At 40.2% G+C, this 19,178-nt stretch overlaps 1 protein-coding gene across 12 annotated transcripts in view; it reads left to right on the top strand.

The window, feature by feature from the left end:
• The window catches only part of celf6 (CUGBP Elav-like family member 6), a 154,218-nt gene that overhangs the window by 16,097 nt on the left and 118,943 nt on the right, over positions 1 to 19,178 (top strand). The window contains exon 1 of one of the 12 annotated variants that reach the window (XM_040012138.1): positions 10,039 to 17,612. The exons of 10 other annotated variants lie outside the window; for them this stretch is intronic. The gene's annotated coding sequence lies outside the window, so the exon portion shown is untranslated. Of the gene's footprint in view, positions 1 to 10,038; positions 17,613 to 19,178 lie in introns of those variants that run through there. One more of the 12 variants, XM_040012137.1, reaches the window with a different exon arrangement.

Here is a 19,178-nt window from a genome sequence, read left to right as displayed (position 1 = left end):
CCTTACATGGGCAGTGAGTTTGAACATAAGAAAAAAAAGAGATGCATTTCCTGTAATTTTGTTATTACTACTTTTTTCTTTTTACTGGAAAGTTAGTAGGAAATTTAGCAAGAGACACAAGTTATGCACATATGTGGATACTCATATTGTCATTTATCAAAACAAAACAAAAAATTATTCAGTAGTAATGGATTTATGAGGAATATTCCAGTAGTGTGTTGCGTGTATATTTGGAGTGTTAAAGTGTCTTATCAGCAGACGCGCTGAGCCCTTTTCCAACAGGTCCACTCCTGGACAGAAATGTTACAGTTTAAACTAATTACTCAGGCCACACAGGGCTTTACCCATTCTTTTAATGGGACAAATTGTGTTCTGTTGCCGATCAATTTGTCCTCTGTGCCAGATTTGTCAACCTCCAGTGCCCCTGAGCAGCTACCATTATAAAGCACAAAAAAAAAAAAAAAAAAAAAAAGGCCTGGCCACTGGACGTGAGTCTTCTGCATGAGTCTTCTGCTAAGGCTCCCCTTACTCTCCTCATCATCAATTACGTCTATATCATTTTCTTTCTGCTGCCCGCTTTAGAAAAGAAATTAAAAAGGGCCATTGTTTTTCTTATCCCCCTGGGATGAAAGCATTTACTACGCTGCTGCACCATACGCAGCCATCCTGCTGATTAGGGAGTGAATAGAATCACAATCGAGGGATGCACTTGGTATTGTCACCTATTATGTGGCCGGTGGCCCTGAATATTGTGCAAAATTAATTTGGTTTCATCTGATGGGATTTTCAACCTTGGAGAGTGCAAAATGTTAATCCTGGCAGGCAAGCGGGTGGACATTGTGGAATGCCTGGCTATTTTACAGGCAAATGTGGACAGGGCACAAACATAGTTGATTGTAAGAGCGCCCTTAACCAGCCCATAAAGATGGTAAGCCAGAGGCACTGGACAGATGAGCAGGAGAGATAGTGATTTTTAAAAGCTGCAGGGCAGGAGAGTTTGGTGTTCAGAGGATGGCGACAACCAGCTCCATTTGTCCTTTTGATCTTGAACACGCAGTATATTGCAGTACAGGTCAGGGCGCAGGTTGTTCAGCTTGGAAAAAAATGCAACTTCTTGTTCTTCTTGCATCAAAAGGGGAGTCTATGTATAAAGTAGCAGAAAGAAAGCAGTTCACAAGTTTCCTCCAAAATAAAGCAAGATTTGTGAAATATAATTCTAGTCTTCTAAATCAGAGTGGAAACACGATTATCCATGAGATAAATGCATTATTAACAAATGCATATACTAAAACAGTAGATTAAAATTAAACAGCTTATAGAACTCATGTTATACTGTCTATAGACAGACTGAAAATTACAGGTCTAGTAATAGAAATCTATGATTGACATAAATATGATTCCCCTGTATAGTTTCTAAAATACTGAATCATAGACCTCAGGTAATGGTTCTGGAGCGATGAGTCTTCCTTAATGGGAAGATTTTGTTTTAATACGTGCTGAAGGCTGAGCAGTTTTTTCACACCCTTCCTCCATTTCGACACATTCACTATCTTTCCCTCTCTGACAGGTGGAGTTGGACTCGGCCGTGCATGCTCTCCTGCACTAATTTATCCGCTTCTTTAGCTGTAATGAGGCAGAACTGGTAAATGTGGGGACAGCATTGTTAACATTGCTGCTTCACTGGGGAAGAGGAGAAGTCTGACAAATAGCGGAGAAGGATGGAAATGAGGCCTGGGTGCTGTCATACCTCAAAAAATGATGCTTTTAGTCTTTTACTTAGACTGGATCGCTGCCTCTTACTTAAGCTGCAAGCTAGAATATGACATCTTCTAAACCAATTAAACATCAAAGTTTGTGTTGCATCAAGATCGGACTGTTTGGCAATAACAGCTAGAAAGAAAGAAATCAAAAACAAACTAAAAATTAATATGTGAGCCTGATTCTTTATTTATGTATTTTACTGAAAAGTCAATAGAAATTCTGTGGATAAAGTTAATTAACTCGTGTTTTTAGTTTGAGAAGTTCATCGAGAGATTTCACTCTAGTTTCAGACAACGTGATGTTTCATCTTGCTGAAAATCTTTTTGGAGTTAGAGTTGGAGCAGACTGCCTTTTACTTTGAATCCTTTCCTTTCTCCTTTGCTTTCCCTGGTTATCCTGCCTTGTCCTTAATTTCTCCTTATGTGCCAAAAACAGGCAGGCAATCTACATGCATTTGTTCAAAGACAAAACAAGGGGTAAAGAAAACATGATGTTGCTGAGTTCAGCAAATCACTCTGGCAGAGTAATCAAACACTGCAGTTAATCACACCTGGACAAGTATAAGCCTTGTACTGATTTTAAAAGGCTCTTTACACAGTGACACACGCACACACACACACACACACATGCACACACAAACACACACTCAAACATAGGCGATCTGGAAGCAGCCCTTAGGACTTAGGGAACTGAACGACTGACATTTCCAGGAGGGAATTGTTGGAGGAGCAGATGAAAGACAGCCAAGGAACATGGAAAATAAACATATAAAATAAAGCAAAAGACGAATCAGATAAACTGATGAGTCATCACGAGAGAGAACAACCACTAGAAGAGAATCATTCTTGCATAATTAACACCCGACCATCACCAGGACAAACTCCTCCATCAGCGTGTCCAAAGGATTAACTACGCCACGCTCCTCTTATCTCCCCTATTTAGTTTAAGAAAGAAAATGACCTTGTGCTTGTTTACATGCTGATTAAAGACAGGAGAGAGAGAAGGAGACAGTTAGAAAGTCAAACTGTAATCAGTAGAGTTTGTTAAGTGGAGTATTTTTAGTGGTGCACTCTCAGCAGATACGGCGAGCTGCAGCCAGGCTGTGTCACGGCAGCAATGCAAAAACAACCACCCTGATGCAGCTAACGAGCAATGAGTGGGCTGGGACAAAAAAGATTGCGTGTGTGTGTGTGTGTGTGTGTGTGCGCGCACGTGTATGCTTATTTGTGAAAGTGGTGTGTGATAAAAAAGTATGTTTGGTGTGTGGGTGGTTCCATTAGTTAGTCTGCCTGTTTTATTGCACTGGGAATAACTGCTGTTTGTGGGCCCCTGTGATTCAGTCCATGTACTATACTTTCTCTGTATCTGTTTGATGTGCATGTGAGGGTTCTTATATTTCCTTTTCGGCAAGAACTCGTCTGAATTTTAGACCTTAGAAGTAAAGGCATTTATGTAGAGATATTTCGGCTTATTTAGGGGGGAAATTTAATGTTCTTCTTTTTTGGTTTGGAATGAAGGGAGTTATATTTGGAAGTATTTCATGTATTCTTGTCAGTGGAACTCTAAACTATCATAAACCACCGGTTCTATTGTGGATAGTTTCTCAACATGAAAGCCACGTTTCTCATAAGTCCTTTCACTTTGTGTTTTTCCCCCCTAAAATTATTATTGCTTTTGCATCACTGCAGGGGAGCAGTTTCTTTTATTTCATCACAAATAGCTCCAACTCTCTGTGTGATAACATTCTAGTGAAGCTATAAAAAGTCCAATCTGAATTCTGACACAATCTGGTGAGCTGGTGAGATTCAGTGTATAATACAGCTTAAAGGCTGTTAAATGTAACATCTGTACCTGAATGTGTATCATATAGTATCAAACTTGTAGACACACCCAGGATAGGACACACCCTTTTAGTTTGAAATTAAAATTTTCCTCCACAGCCAGAAAAAGATAATTTCTACAACTATGCTTAATAACCTGAAAACAGTAGAAATGTCCAGATGGAGGGTGCATCAAGATTCTGGGTTCAACCTGTGGGTCACAGTTTCTTTGTGGATGTTTGAATGTTGCTCCCTGTGCCTGGAGTGCTTCTGATGCAGAAACTCTGCTCACTTCATAGAGTCCGAAGTATATGTCAGGTGAATTAGTGATTTTTAAATTGGCTGTAGGTATGAGTGTTTGTCTCAGCTGAAGGGAAGACTCCAACCCTTTTGCAAAAATAGTTCTTACAAGACAAACACTTTCAGTCAGTTTTCAGGGAGTAATATCATTTTTCTCTTCTACCATTTAATGATACCTATGTTCTCTATCTTATATATAAAAATACACACTACTTGAGCTTTGTGTAATGGAGGGTAGACTGGACAAGTAACGATTTTGTTCTTTTGCTACCTTGATTCAGTAACCACTTTGGTGGAAACGGTGATAATGACTAGGGATTAAATGCTTTTTTTAAATTGTAAAGTACATGAATAGGAATAAACAAGCAAAATAAAAAAAAATCCTCAGTAAAATAAATGCTAAATTTCAATGGTGGTAAATTATTTTAGAGAATGAAATAGATTTGCTTCAAATGAAAGAGTTAGCAACTCTGCTAACAATTAGAACAACAATTGGAAGTCAGCAAATGAAAATCACTCCTGATAGCGTTCCCATACTTTGCAAGTTTCTGGTGTAATTGTAACTGGAAGTACCACTCATATAATATTTTCTCATCAGACTAGACTACATAGCCAGGCAAAATAATGAAAAAAAGGATATAGGTGCAAGGTAAAACGAGGGTTTGCAGGCTCCTGCTTTTTTTCATTCAGTCAGCCCCACCACTGAAAAACTGGGAAAACTCTGTGAGGTGTCAGAAATAGCACCAACGCTAACACCTCACCTTTTTCTTATTAATACACGACTCTCATAGTCACCTCCCTATAACTCACACAGACACACACACTCTACAGTTGCACAAACAATGCATCACTTATCAAGAAACTACACAAGGCTGGTGAGCATACAGCTCATCAAAATACAAAGACACCTGTGCTGCAACACCCTCTCTCTCTCTCTCTCTCTCTCTCTCTCTTTCTCACACACACACACTACATTTTCAGATCAATATTGCATTACTGCAGTATGTTCTCCTCTGAGAGGTTACTGTGATAGGTGAAGGGTGTGGGTAGAAACAGTCTCTTCTGTCTGTACAGTGGCCAGGCACATGGGGCAGATCTGAGGAGACTTCACAGCTCTGACAGCGAGTTTCACCTACCAGCTTCATCGCTGTCGCTCTCCTGTCTCATCCAAGGCTTCTGGATACAGCCTATGATCATTTATAGAGCATGTGTATGGTATATAGAGTGCGTGTCTGTGTGTTCAAGCATGCTTGCTTGTTACATAGTGAGCAGTATTGATTTATGGTCAATTTGTAAATGTCCTACAAAGTTTTGTATTCTTCGAATGGAAACATCTGCCCTTTTGATTATTAGATGTCCACGAATTATAATTTTCTGGTAATACTTGAAGACATGCAACAGCCACTACATGTACACATTAAAGTCTCTTTATTTTAGTGTAAAGTAATGTTTAGGTCATGGTTTTGCTTATTTTACAACTAATAGACTTTAGAATATATTTGGTGAGATATTAGATTACTTATATCAATAAACACATGCTCACACTCAAAAAAACCCCCATTTAAGCTTATGTGTGTGCTCAGGTCATGTGTGTGAGCATATCTTTATGCATGCTATTCAGGTTAGTGTGTGTGTGGACCAGAAGGAGTGGAGTCCTTGATGCTGACTGAAGCTCCAGCTTTTCCATTTAAACTGTATCATTAAAACGGGTAGAGAGGCGAGGGAGACGACCTCTCCATACCTCATAAAGTGTGAGTGCTATGCCAGGCGAAGTGCCACGCACCGCTGCGTTTACGGTGAGCCAAGCACACTTTTTACACACTTTGCCCTCTCCCTCTCTTTCTCTTGAATCGCTTTCATGGCTATCTGTTTATATGGTATTACTCACTTTCTGCTTTCCTATTTTTTCTAGTTTGCCCCTGCTAAGTATTGACCGGTATTTCAACTGCCCCCCCCCCCCCCCCTCAATTCCCGCTCCCCCTTTTTTTTCTGTCAAATTTCTCCAACAAGGAGTTGGAGCGTAACATTGAAAGGGTATAATCAATGGAAAAGCACCACTTAGGGAGCCCATTTGATGCATACTGTAGGGCAGAGTTGATTCAAGGGTGTAGATTGAGTCAAGCCTCATTTCATATCCTCCCCAATTAGTCATCCAGCTTGTGCCCTCTATAACCCTCTATTCTCAAGAAGCACCAGGCCAGACGGGCTCTCGTTTTGCACTATACTATGGATGAGTTAATTTTTTTCTTACCCTCTTAGTCCCAGAGCTTTTTCTACAAGAAGATATGGACCATATTCTTTTTTTTCTCTCTTTCACTCACTTTCCTCTCTCTTGTACTATGATAAGCTAAGGCAGACAACCCTCTCCGCTCACCTCTACGTCTCCTTTCTCACCTCCTCCGTCACTCCATTGCACTTGCACCTCTCCAACTTTGCCAGCCGTCCACCTATTTTCACTCCGTCATAAATCTCTACACAAATCCTACTTAAACCTGCATCAGCAGCTGTCCTTAAAACTCCATTATCTACAATTACTTCAGCATTAGGGAGCCACAGCACACCTGCCCCTACATAAAAGTGCCCTCACCTAAAAATATTAAACCTGCCCAAAAGGGATTTGTGCGATTTTATTATTATTTTTTTTCTCCTTTTGTTGTACCTGCAGTGCAGTTGCCCTCACGTTGAGGATTGTGAACCAAAATGCCAACAGTCTGGATTAATGCTTCTGATTAGTGAGCGGGTCTGTGAATGTGAGCTGTGTGCACAGTATTTAGATGGGTGAGTTTCCCAGTGGGATCACAAGAGAGGGGTCAGTGGCTCTGTATTATTATGCCAATAGGCTGGAGTGTGTTTGTGTGTGTATGTGTTAATTTGCATATTTATTTGAGTGACTGTGTACATATGCAATGACTACACACCTATGACAAAAGTAGTATGTATTCTATTTATTTATTCAACCAGCTTCCTTTTTAAAAAAATGTTTCATGAACAAACAATATGAATTTAAAAGTTTTCTCATTCTCATCTGGGCCATTGCTATAAAACAAACAAAACAAATATACTTAAAATATAAAATATTCTTCCAATTCATATATCTAAAAGAGAAAATAATAATAATGTACACTGCAAATTGCAAAGGTTTCCCTTTAGTGCATTGCTCTCACTGAATTACTGTAGCACTTTTCATTTCTTTCCCCATAGGGAAGTTTCAATCAGTGCTATGAGAATGTTTAAGAACATATCTGATAATTTGCTTGTACAAATGAGTTTAATGGTCAAATTTGCTAATCCCGTTCTGACAAAGGAAGAGATCATTGCTGGTAATTGTGTAAGACAGCTGCCAGAAGCTACACTCAGAGATACTTACACAAAAGACGTTTTTCAAGTTTGCATGTCTACTTGCTTGCGTATGTGGTGTGTAAGATACTCAAGGCCAGGGGATGCATGGTGTGAGTGTTGGTAATGGACGTGTAGGGAGACAGGCTGGTGGGGGCAAAGTGAGGAGGGGGGTTGAGCGGATTCAGTTGTAGGTAGCCTGATCTGCTCTGATTGACAGTGATGGGAGATAAGGTGCTTGCGGAGAAGGGAATGTGAGCAGAGCTGCAGGCAAAGATAAGGGCCAAGATTAGCACCCTGCCACGTCACACACAGTGAGACAGAGAGGCAGAGAGGCCGACTCCAGCGGAGGGTGAAAGATTGAGATGTTGACGTGGAAAGGTATTGGCTACAGTGAATACAATGGGCAACCAAGAGTAAAGGCTGAGTTTATTGTATGTATATGTGTCTGAAAGAGGATGTGTGTGTGTGTGTGTCTGTGTGTGCGCGCGCAATTGTTCACTAGACCATGTCCCAGGTAGCATGCATGCACCCTCCTGAGTTGAGGTAGTCTTGTTGGGGGCTTTAAAGAGGAGAGCAACTAATCAGCTCATAATCCAAACGGCAACCGTTTCCAGGGCAACACAGCTGTACATTCATGCGTGGCAAACATACAGTGTCTCCCTTATGTCTGGCTTTCTCTTCATGCTTCTTTTTATCTCTTTTTGACCTGTTCTTTTCTTCTTTCTCTGAACTGTCAATAAAGTCCTTTTTCACCTCTAATTCTTTACTCACCCTGTCTTTGTTCATGTCTCTCTCTTGCTATTTTCTTTTCTATCATTTTTTCCTCTGCTGTAAACACCTGTCCTGCATCTTTGACTTTCCCTGCAATTTTTAACCTGCACATTTTTTTTCCTCCTTTGTCCCTAACCCCACATAATGCAAATTTTGTCAAATCTCTCTTCTCTATTTCCCCTGTCTAGCTATTCTTTCTTCAGCCTTTTTGTCTTTCACTCTCTTTTTTACATTTCTGTCTTTTACGTGTTTCCTTCTATCTCCTTAACTGTTTATTCGCCTCCTATTTTCCTTGCGTAAACACAAGACTCCATCTCTCCTTTCTTGTTCTGCTTTCTACTTTTTAATTTCCTTTTCTCCCCCGCCTTTCTCCTGTTTTTTTATTTTCTCTCTCCCTCCCTTTTTCCTGTAAACTCTCTTTGTCTTCACCCCTCCTTCCTTCGCTCATGCCAGGGGGTCCAGTGTTGGTGTATTTGTGCAGTGATGTTGGAGGCCTTGATGATCACTCTCTAGGAGATGATTATGTGGTCAGCGCCCTGCAGCCTCCTCTCCTGCCCTGCACGGTTGGAGCTCTGCTCTGCTTCTGTATGTCTTAGTGAGTGTGTGCTTGTGTGTGTGCATGGAAGAACACACTATATGGATATAAGATAATTTTGTAGTTTGCTTTGGTTGTGAACATTGTTCTCAACGATCCCTTAATAGGGACTGCTAATAAATATGCATCCAAGGACTGTTGTATTACGGTGCAACGTAAGAATGCATTTTCTTCGGTCAAGAAAGTCTCTCAGGAATCGATACAATTTGATCATTATAATATGTTTAATTTAATAATTTGACCATTTCAATATTGATGAATGTTGCTTACATTGTACCGAGTAACCTTTTGCTAAATCTAGGTTGTCTTTGTGTTGCTGTATGTGGGCACTCTCCCTCTTTCTTTGTCTAAGCCTAAGCCACATGTCTTTCCCCCACCGTCTGTCTGGAAAGGAGCTGAGCAATGCTCTCGAACACCGATGTAAATGACACAAAACTGTAAACAAACAACACACAACCCACACGCTCTCAAGCTTTGTTTGCCCCTGTAATGCCATTACTTTCTCTGTCGCTCTCTCTCCTTCTGTTGACCTCTGTCTGTTTTTCTCCAGCTCTTCTTCAGCACCCCTCCAAACTATCAAGCCCCACCCTAAGCACAAACACAGATGCTTGGCGCCTCTGGCATTTTGACTAGCTGCTATATTTTTACCACACCAAGCTGTCTGATTACTCTGCTGTTAATGTGAAAAAGGTGTTGGTCGTGGTGTTCTAGCCAGCCAAATTACTCCATCGCCTCTATCACTCACTCTTGGAGCAATGGCCTGGCAGTGCTCATCGCTTTCACCTAGGAGCACAAACAGAGGTTGGGCTGCGCCTCCATGCCACAGAGACAATCGATTGCTTTCATAAAATAAAATGGTGGACATGAAAGGAGCTTGATAAATGGCAGGCTATTTGGCCCTAATTGCAACCCTTTAAAATGTCTTGGTGATGATTTGAACAGGCTTCGACTGAAGTTACTGAGATCAAAGTGAAGAGAAAAAGATTAAAACGCACTGGCTGGCTGCGTCTTAACCGCATGTCTCCGACTTGTGACCCCACATGGCCTCTAGCTCAGAGAAACGGCTGATATTCCTCACCTTACAGCTAAATAAATCAAAGTCTCCACAGAAAGCTGTCTTATCATGAGTTATGCCAGTTCCAGATCCTGTTGCAGTTAATCATCATCCTTCAGCCTCAGCCTCATTATGGCTTACTTGCTCTGAATAAACATAGAAAGATGGTAGTTGAAGTAAATGTGAGGGTTGGGATTAGGGTGTTCACGAGTAGCATGCACACCAATGACAGTCAAAACCTACAGCTGTCAGACATATGAGCTACGAACCCATGCAGAGAGAACAAATATTGATAAAGATAGATGACAGTCAAACAAAGGTAGGATCACTGTTAGAGTAACATGGACGGTGAGGGTGTGTATGTATGTGGGTGGGTGGGAAGGGTGGTGGGGGGTGATAGAGATAAATGGGGTTAGATCAGAAGGAGCCATTAGAACGACGGAGGGTAGCAAGAAAGGGGAGCGAGAAGAGGAGAGACGGCGCTGGTCTGCCTAGCATCCCCTGAGCCGAGTCTGAGACGATGTTTAATCAGGCCAGTGAACCTATGAGACTGAGGTCACCCCGGCACACTCATTAGACTTGATGGGAGCACTGTACCACGACAGATGAGTGCAATCTTTACTCTGTTCATCCATCTCTAAAAACACACACATATAATCACCTCACCCGCCCAGTCCCCTCCACCCCACCCCATCCCACTCGCCCAGCCCTACCTTGCCCCGAACCCCTCATTTCTTCACTTCGCATGTGCACTCAGGGACAACCACATTCTTACTTGTTATCTAACTTCTGGTTTTGGCAGACACACTGTATGTAAGCAATAGTTGGGTGAACACCAGTGATCTTCAGGAAAGATGAGCCTCATAACTAAGTGGTTGAAAGGAAATGACTGAAATTGATAACTGAGAGCTTGTGAGAATAAGTAAAAGAAAAACAAGGCTTCAAAATACACAATCAGATTAACAGTAGTCAGTTATCCGAAAGCTGCATTTGCTACAGCAGTCTTTTAAATGTGTTTATAAAAACTAAACACATTTAGTTAACATTTGCTCCCATATGAGAAGGCCAATTAGGCCTCTTGGACCAAACAGGTTGGGGACAGGGGAGGTGATTAGGTGTTAGAGAAAGATATTTGCTGAAGCTGAGCACACAGTATTGAATGGCTTCCCCACCTACAGTAAGGAGCAGAGATTTATTGCCTAGCAAATGACAACCCACAGCATATGCCAAAGAGTTAATTACATGCCAACCTATCACAAGAGTTACATGACAAAATAGATTTGGCACTGGCAGCCAAAGATGGAATCAGTAGGAAGAAGAAGCATTGATAAAAAATAAATAAAAAATAAAAAAATAGGGGTGTTGGCATTGGTGCTGCAACAACTGAGAATTTTCTAGTAATGATAACAAACATTTAGTTTGCATGGAGAAACTTCCACAAATAAGCATCAAGCATATCAGACAGATTAGCCTGCAGTGCTGTTATTGCATCCAGTATTACAAAGAAAGACAATAAGTATAGTGTCTGTGTTTTATTGCTTTTGTTCCCTTTCTCTGACTTCACCACCCCACCAGTTGGAAATATCCGCTGTTTATATTACAGCACTTCTTTTGCTGGATGTTGGTTATTGAAACTGGCAAGGACGAGAACTGTCAATATAACGAGACAATATTCACACCTCATGCACTGTAGACAATACAGTGAACACAGGGCTGCATAGACATCCCAGAGCAAACAGGAATTTCATTGCCATTGTGCAAAAGGAAGCTTACCTTTGTGAAAGAAAAGAGCGAATAGAGTATACTTTATATTTTCTTACGGGGAGAGGAGAGAGATAGCCTATAAATCCTGATCGTGACAGCCATGTAAATATTTATGTTCACAAGCCAGACTGAGACTAACAGCAGAGGACATTGTGACTTGGGAACTGGGAATGTAGCCCTACCGTGCTCAGCACGTTAACTCAATATTCATCTTCCTCCCTCGCTCTATTTATCCCAGTATCCACGCTGCAGACCACACATGTTTATTCATTATTGACCTCTGACTGCCTCAACTGTGGAAGCCGTGAGCCCAGAAGGCCGGTGTGATGGCACAGTGAAGCTTACAAAAATGAGAGGTAGTGAATATAGACGCAAGCAGCCATTTGTTTCTTTCTTTCTTTGTTTGCCTCATTTTTTACTTGTATTGTAGATCTGCCAGCTCTCTTCAGGATTTCAGAACTGGTATCCTTGAGGGCAAGAGCAGGGATGGTAGTGAATAGAATCTTTTAGCATTTGTTGCAGTTTAATGTGGTGCTGATAAAGATTTGCCACTAATAACTTTGGACTTACTAAGAATGAAAAGAAGGTATTGTTCTCTACGTTTGTTTCCTTTTAAGATTAGTAACCCACTTTGGTCCAGACTAGGATATCTCAACTACTGTCAGATGTATTGCCAACTTTTGCAAAGGTCATCATTGTTTAATACATGTATATTTCAGGGTCACATGAGAGCTGGCGCCTATCCCAGCTGACACTGGGTGAGAGTCAAGGTACACCTTCAACAGCTCGTCAGTGTTTAGCATTATTGACATATCAAAATACTTTCTCACCCAACATGCTTGAGTATGATGGCGCACAGGCTAAACATTGTATCTAGTAATCACCAGTGACAATCGTCCCATTGTCACTGGGCTTATGTGAGAAGTATTGGCATTTGTCACAAAACACCCCTTTGCCTTATCTATTCAGTCCTCTTTGAGAAAATAAGTGAAAGTCTTAAAAGAATTTTTAAAAATGTTGTCAAGTCACAAAGCAGCTGTGTAATAACTTTGTCTGGATAGAAGGCAGTTATAGCTAGAAATATCAAATTGAAGAAAAGGGAAGCTAAGCTTATCATGTTCTAGCAGCAATGCCACTTTTAAGACAAAAACTAGTTTCATCCCAGTGTTTGTACCTGTTGTTTCAACTTGCGTTTGAGCACGAATTCTCTATTGCAATGGCTGCAATTTTGACAACAATCCAGTATGTGTATTAATCCTGGGACTATAGTATGTGGATGTTTGTGTTTGTAGGCCTGTGTGAGCATGAATCTGTGTGTGTGTGTGTGTGTGTGTAAGATGAGGGGACTGCTCCGGCCGCTGGGAGACAGGGGATCTAACGAGGATGTATGGCTGTTTCAGCATCCATCTGCAGACATTTTTCTATCGTCATTCACTCCTGTCTACCAGCAACACACCACATCCACCTCTCCACACACATACACTCCAACAGCAATCCTCCTTATGCCATTATGTCCAGTATTATAGCATTCTCCCAGAGTTGACATATCAGAGGTGTGCTTGGAATCCAAAGCTGCATTTGCCTGAGATTCATCGTAGCCCTTACAAAAGAAGTAAAAACTGTTGGTCTTTTAAGCAGCTTGTGTCCCAACTCTGCCTTGCCTGTGGGTTATTTAGATATGGATTTAGTTTGGTTTCAAGTATTCAAGCAATAAAAAAAGGTTCAATTATCATCCAATTTCTTCATTGAGCTTGTTAATTAGCTGAGTTTAATTTTTATGTAAAAAAATGTGAAGTTTGAGCTGAGTGCTTAGGTATAGCTTTGAGTACTTATACCAGCACCAAGTGTTGGGTTATTATATCTCCGAAGCAGATCTTAAGACACCAGGTTGCACCATGCTGGAAAACTGACATGGAGTTTTAAACAGACCATATGCCTTCTTATTGTAAATAAGAGTGATATGAAATGAAATAACACACACACACACACACACACACACTTTTGTGTTGCTTTTATGTGATTCTGATGCATGACTAATTCGTTGGAGCAATTTTTTACACAATTTCCAAAATGATTTGATTGGATTCAGATCTTCACGCCTTTTTATAATAGCCATGTTCACAAATAGCCTATTTAAAATGGACAGGAACAATTCTTGGTAGTTGATCCTTTTATTTTATCCACAGATTTAAATAAGAAAATTAAAGCAGAGTACAAACTGTTTAAGTCATTCATGTCAGTGTTTGAGTAGGTTCCTGGTGTTTTGAGGCAGGTTTGACAGTAAAGACACCTGTTGATTTGCACTAATTTAGTCATTTCCTTTACAGCATGGACTGATTTTAAAAAAGATTGGGAAAGGGATTGAATTTCATAAGTGTACTTACATGCAATTTATGTTTTGGAGTGTTATAGTTAAGTAAAGCTCATTTCCTGATTTTGTTTTTATTCAGGATAAGCTGTTTTTATGCACCTTCATATTCCCACCCTGAGAACCAATGCAAACACAAACTGACAGACTATTACCATGTAAACAGAAATTACACAGATGGCAAATTGGATGAAGTGTTTGCTCGACCCAGCTTTAGAGATACCATTTCCATCCAGTTACACTTTTAGAGGTTTTAAAAACACACAAACAAAGAGACAAACACTAACAAAAAATAAATTGTGGGTCATGTTTGTGGCAATACTTGTGTTTCATAACTTAAGCAAAACAAGCTTTCTGGACACTTTATTACAGGCATCATGCTAGTACTAGGTTGGACCCACTTTTGCCTTCAGAACTAACTTCCTTTTTTGTGGCATAGATTCAATACAGTGCTGAACACATTCCTCAGAGATTTTGGTCCATATTGATATATTAGCATAGCATAGTTGCTGTACATTTGTTGATTGCACATTCATGAAGCTATTCTCCCATTCCACCACATCCCAATAGTGCTCTGTTGGAGTGAGTGAGTCAACTCATTGTCGTTTTCAAGAAACCAGTTCGAGATTATGTGAGATCTGTGACGTGTTATCCTGATGGAACATGGTGTGCAGGCAGGTATACATGAAAAACGACATTTATAAAGCCCTATTCAAGTACTCCAAAACAGTTCACATGAGTCATTTTTCTACTGCCCCTGGATGCAACAATGAGTTTAAAAAAAAAAAAAGAGTTGTTAAAAAAACACGTATGTACTCTCTGTCTCTTTTGCAGTAAGTGGTTTTTCACTTGGCTAGCTGAACTGAAACGGGAAATCCACCTATTATCCCTAATGTTAGTGTTTGTAGAGCACTTTTGAATGAGGACTGTGTGGAGAGCTTGTCTGAGTTAGGTGCACCGGTGGTTCACCAGACCAACAAGCTGAAGTCAGACACTCAGATTTTTTCTCATCAGGCCAGTACTGCCGTCCCACAATATGCTGGCAAAATGCGATCAGCACTATTCCATGCAATAAAATAGTCTCCTTTTTTTTTTCGTGGCACACATCAATCTGTTTCCCCTGTGGAAATGCTGATGGATGTCAGGATTCCGGATGGTGCTTTGGTAAAAAAATCCTATTTGTGGTGTGATGGACATGTAATAATCTGTTACACTGTAAACTGTTGAGGTGTTCTTGGGGGAAAAAAAGACTATTTTATTACATAAAATACCATTGATCACCTACCAGCCCTATTTTTTTTTCACTGAGTTACCTATTCTTATTCTAGTTAGCTAACTAAGTAATATAAGTCTGTTTAGCATCAACCAGTCAACAAACCCAACATGTTTTGTACTGGCACAGGATGCTGCCAGTACACTTATTTCTTAAATCCAGTTTCACAGACAGTGTTAACTCTATAACAGTTTGTTAGAGTAGGGCTCCATGGTGTAAATTAATCTTTGTGGATGTTGTGTTTCATGTCCACTTTAAATAATACTCAGCCTGTAATAGTGGGCACATAGTGTACCTATTGAGTATCCCCCACACCATCACTACCAGCCTGAACCACTACCATCCGAATGTTACAGCAGATATCGAGACTCATCAGATCAGGCAACATTTTTCCAGTCATCAGTCCAATTTTGATGAGCTTGAGTGAACTGTAACCTCAGTTACAGTTCTTATCTGATATTAGTGGTGTGGTCTTCACCTAGTAACTGCTGTAGCTCATCCTGTGAGTGAGAGATGCTCTTCTGCATACCTAAATTGTAACAAGTGGTTATTTACTGTTGCCTTCCCTTCAGCTCAAAGCAGTTCGCCCATTCTCCTCTGACGTCAACAAGGCATTTTATTCCAGAGAACTGTTGCCTACAGGGTATTTTCTCTTTTTCAGACCATTCTTTGCAAAGCCCTGATATGGTTAAGTGGGAAAATCCAAGGAGATCAGTTGTTTCTAAAATACTCAGACACCAACAACCATGCCATGTTCAAAGTAACGTAAACAATCTCTTTTTTTCCCCCCAATCTGCCGCTCAGTTTGAACTTCAGCATGTTGTCTTCACTGTGTCTACATACGTAACTGCATTGAGTTGCTGTCATATTATTGGCTGATTAGATATTCCCATTAACAAGTGGTTGAAAAGGTACACCTAAAATGTCGCTTTGTGTATGGTTAACTTTAAGTATAATAATAACAATAATAATAGTAAAATTTTGAAATCAATAAAGTACGTTTTTTTTTAAATGGTGTACAAATAAATAAGGAGCATTTAGAAGGATACATGGAAACACAGTGTGACAAAGTTATCGGGTTATTTAACCAAACAAATGTTAGAATCGTTATAATTACAAGACGGTACAAGTTTTCAGATTACATATGGATACCCTGTAAACAACAACATAAGTGTTGTGCACTGAGATATGTGGCCCGTCACAATATACACAGCACTGCACATATACAATAAATACTTCTTTGAAGGTATCTTTAACAACCCAAATGCCACTTGGCAATAGAGAGGATTATATTAAAGGTCTGTAGTTGTTTACCTGCTCATTTGTTGTACCAGAAAATAACACCAAATTAAATTTCACAGTCTGCGCTTAAACCTCAGCTAATCCGAATATTGAGCTGAGAAGTGCATTTTAATTAAAGTCCTGGGATCACAGCACAGATCTGGTCTGATTCGGGTGAAAGGTAAAAACCACACCGAAAGACAACAACATTCATATCAGATGGTGTCTTTTAAATCAACCAACAGCAGCAAGACAGGCTGATTTGCATCTACTGTACAAACACAATTGGTGTCTTTTTTTTCTGCTGTCTGTGGGAAGTACTGCTGCTCAGTAAATTCTGCTTCTCTCATTACTCATAATAATGCAAGTTAGCATATTTTATCAGCCAAAGCAAAGCAATCTGATTAAAAACAAATTACGACAGCACTGTTTGTTTGGAGGGCTAAGACATTAGGCCAACATATTCAGCTCAATTACTGTATGACTTGTCTAGCTTAATGAATGAAATTGTCAGAGACCAAAATTGTCTGTGTTTGAGATGAATAACACACATACCATTCATTTGTCATTCTGAGTTTCTTTAACATCCTCTTATCTTCTCGCCTATCTAAAACTCAGCAATACACAGCTGTGTTCCACAACAAAAATATGCAGAAGACACTGATGAGACATTAGAAACTGATATGTCTGTGATACGCCTGAGATACTAATAGTGAATTTGTACCAAGCTACAAACTATTGCTCTGACTTGGGTGACGCCATTGTCAGCAGTAGTGTGACAGGTCATCATATCTCTTCTCTTCTCTTCTCTTCTCTTCTCTTCTCTTCTCTTCTCTTCTCTTCTCTTCTCTTCAAACAAAAAACAAATAAACAAAAACAGAAAACAAACAAAACAGAAACAATAGCAGTGGGCTTTACTGAGGTCTTTTGCAGATGCCAAATTGAATCAAGCAATATCAGCATGCAAGTGAAACACCCAGGACAATAATGTAATATTTGTCACACACAGTTTATGCATTCACACTGACATATCCCAGCACAGCACACAGTTTCACAAACATGCACACAGGCTCTCAAGTCCCTAAGCTTCTTGTGCCCCTGATGGGAGACAGTGCCTTGCCGGTAGTGGTGATAAAACATTTCCAGGCTGTTCAGCCCAGCCCTAACCTCCTGCCTGTGTCTCTTCTGGCTCCACAGACCCAAGCCCCTGCTGGTTAAATCTATCGATCCTCACAGCCACACAGCTACACCCAAGACAAAGCTTCTGTCTTCCCTGTTCTCTCTGAGTGAGTCAGAGTAAAAGCTGAATTCTCTGCCAGGTTTATTCCCTCTGGTGTGTCAGCAGTATGGATCTGAAAGATGTCTGTTCTGTTGTCAACGTGAATATGTGTGTGTCTTGTCTAGACCATTGGCATAGGTCTAACACATTTTTTACTGAATGCGCATGTTTTCTCACTTTGACGAGCATACAAGATATGTTTATGATGGACGGCCAGGGCCATGTCTATGCCCTCCAAGTCTGATTGCAATTAAAAGGCATGGGGAAGGACTGTGTTAAAATGGCACTTAAGGAGCTGGGAGCTCAGCTGGCTAGACCCATTTCTGTTAGAGTGGCCACTGACGACTCCCAATTCTCTCAACCAATTATCTGAGCACTCATCTATACACAGCGGGACCACTCCCCTCCCTTGACCAATCAGATATTTGACTGCCTTAGGTTAGTTACCATGGCATATTAGTCCAGCATCTCAAAACAAAATCAAAAGCAGTTTGGGAAAGTGGATGAACATTATTGTAGCTTGGGCTACATCGAGAATTCGACATATACCTTTTGCCACACTGCAATTCCCATTTTTAGCATTGTTAGTTCCATTGCTGGGTGGGTAATCACATTATTTTTTTCTGTAATGTGGTAATGTGATGCATTACTGTACTAAACTCAGTAATCACATTACATTTACAGTTGTCAGTGATCTGTGGTTCTGCAGTGATCTGTGTGATGGGTTGATGGAAAAACGCTTGTGAAAAGTGCTTGTTTTTCCAGCACTTGCTACAGACCGCTTGTGTGCATAGGGGGTCTACAACTTTTGAGACGTGTGATATGGACATTCCTTCTTTTTGTCTTTTTGATGGTAAAGTGCAAACTGTGCTCAGGGCAGAAACAACTGCTAACAGGACATCAACTCTTTTTAAACATCTGCGAAGACAAGACGCTAACGCAAAGCTAGCAGTGAAATACTCTGCTGCAGCTAAGCAGTTAGAGCCTGATCCTCAGCAGGTAACAAATAAGAAAGCAAGCTTTTGGCACTGTAGCCTCAAATTTCACCTCTTCCACATTTTATAATAGAATGAATGAATGGGGATTGGTGAGGCTGTTTTTTGTGTTTGTCACATAATTAACATTTAACAATGTGTTGAAGGCAATGTTAGCAAGTAAAGGAGTAATTGCCAAAAATTACAACTTAAAATATAAAGTTAGAAATAACAGAAGGATGAATAAAATATGAACTTGAATAAAGACGAGCTTGAAATACTTTATCTTAAACCCATCAGAGAGCAATAGCTATTAAAAAAAGATAACAAGAATTATAATTACTATGTGAGCTAAAAAAGAAATGGCAACTACAGCAAAACCCATGTACTAGTACATGTAATTAGCACCGTATCACAGGCTACAATCTACAATGCAGTGCTACAACTGGAACTACAATTATAGACAGAAGTAAGACTTTAACAAGAATTATTACAACCAGATAGCAGAAACTGTAAATGAAAGAAGAACTAGGACATGATATGGAAGTTAGAATATAAAAAAAATGTTACACAGGAAGTCACTTACCGCGAGAGATGGA

This window comes from Simochromis diagramma, unplaced genomic scaffold (assembly GCF_900408965.1).
Source record: "Simochromis diagramma unplaced genomic scaffold, fSimDia1.1 OVJJ01000603.1, whole genome shotgun sequence".
NCBI classification, from domain to species: Eukaryota; Metazoa; Chordata; class Actinopteri; order Cichliformes; family Cichlidae; genus Simochromis; species Simochromis diagramma.
This window is presented reverse-complemented; position numbering and strand designations above follow the sequence as displayed.